The sequence below is a fragment of the Otolemur garnettii genome, unplaced genomic scaffold, assembly GCF_000181295.1.
Source record: "Otolemur garnettii isolate 467f Iridium unplaced genomic scaffold, OtoGar3 scaffold00002, whole genome shotgun sequence".
In the NCBI taxonomy this organism is placed as follows: domain Eukaryota; kingdom Metazoa; phylum Chordata; class Mammalia; order Primates; family Galagidae; genus Otolemur; species Otolemur garnettii.
This window is the reverse complement of record NW_003852397.1, coordinates 44,441,225-44,442,839: the sequence shown is the minus strand read 5'-3', so window position 1 is coordinate 44,442,839 and position 1,615 is coordinate 44,441,225. Positions and strand designations below refer to the sequence as shown.

The following is a 1,615-nucleotide window of genomic DNA, read 5'->3' as shown; positions in this document are numbered from 1 at the left end:
TGTACATAAGTTTATAAAAATGAGGAACAGAAGAGGAAAAACAATCCATGATATGTACATATATCTCTTAAAGTGGCTAGAAAGGACCCAGGAGTGTCACCTGCTCTCACAGGAAGCAGGGGTCCTGGGGAGTGTCTGTTGTTACAGCTAGCCCACCTACAGGGAAAGGTTCGCAAGCTACAATCCATCTGTTGGTTTGTTTTCATTTAAAAAGGGTCTTTGTAATTTTCAAACCAAATATGACAGTACCAAATAGCCTCTTAACACTTTTATCTAAACCAAGACACTCCATTTGGTTAATATCAACTGAGATACAATTTCTGAGATGTTCTGCTTCTCCTAGCTTGTCCTCAGAGGGACGCTTGGAATTGTTGCTGGAAACAACTGCTCTTCACAGATCACCTTCTCCTTTTCTGGAACAGCTGGCTGGTCCAATGCGACAATGAGTGATACATATTTTGATTCCAGTTTTGTCTCTGATGTAGCATTTCTTACCACAGAAAGCAAGGACTTGGGTAATATTATGTTCTTTCTCCTAAACAGATTAATCTTCTTATTATGACAATAGACAAATACCAGGGTAAGTACTAGAAAGAGTACCGGCAAAAACGGAAATCCAAACAGAATTTTTTATGCTATTACTGAAAATGGTAAAACAAACTTCTTTTGACCTTTCAGTTGGAACACCTCACGTGTCTGAGACTCCTGCTGGAAACATGATACTGAGAATTCACTGAGGACGCTGGAATGCTTATCTGGCACGAGTCTCATTGCCCTCATCTTCCATCTGTATGTGTGTTCTATCTAGGATCTCCCTTCCCTTCACCATCACACAGACATGGTACCTGAATGTGTAACGGGTGTTTCATCATCAGACATGGCTCTCTGTTCCTCTCCATTTACCATAATTGAAGAGTGAACTATGTCAATAGCGATTTGGTTTCCCTTCCTTCTGACAGCCAATTGAGATGGTCCAATTTTTCCATGTGGGCACAAAATGAATTCCTTATATCTTACATAGGCAGACCTTTTTTTTTTTTGAGACAGAGACTCAAGCTGTCCCCCTGGGTAGAGTGCCACGGCATCACAGCTCATAGCATCCTCCAACTCCTGGGCTCAAGAGAGTCTCCTGCCTCCGCCTCCCAAGTAGTTGGAACCACAGGCACCTGCCACAATGCCCAGCTATTTTTGTTGTTGTTGTTGTTGCAGCCGTTGCAACCGTTGTAGCCGTTGTTGCAGGCTAGATTCGAACCCACCACCTTGAGTGTATGTGGCTGGTGCCTTAGCCACTTGAGCCACAGACACCGAACCGGCAGGCCTTTTTTTAATCCAACCCTAGCTTCAACTCTGGCCTAGAGAGAACTGGATGAATCATCAATGTGGTAAAAAAATATTACACTAACGATGAGAAATACTGATGCAAGCATCAATCCACACTGCATCCTTATGTAGTAAAAACAGGGGTCTGTTGTGTGCTCTAGTATTCCCAATAAAGAAAAGGGTTCATGGTATAGGACTTACTTGTAATATTGGTTGGTACAGGCACTGAGGATGGCTCCATCACAGCCCTGTTCACAGCTTGCATGAAAAGCGTTAGGGGAACAAAGAAAGCCAT

General features: G+C 42.9%; 1 pseudogene; it reads right to left on the bottom strand.

Annotated features, from left to right (window-relative positions):
• Positions 1 to 202: 202 nt before the first annotated feature.
• Positions 203 to 1,615, bottom strand: LOC100946661 (annotated as a pseudogene).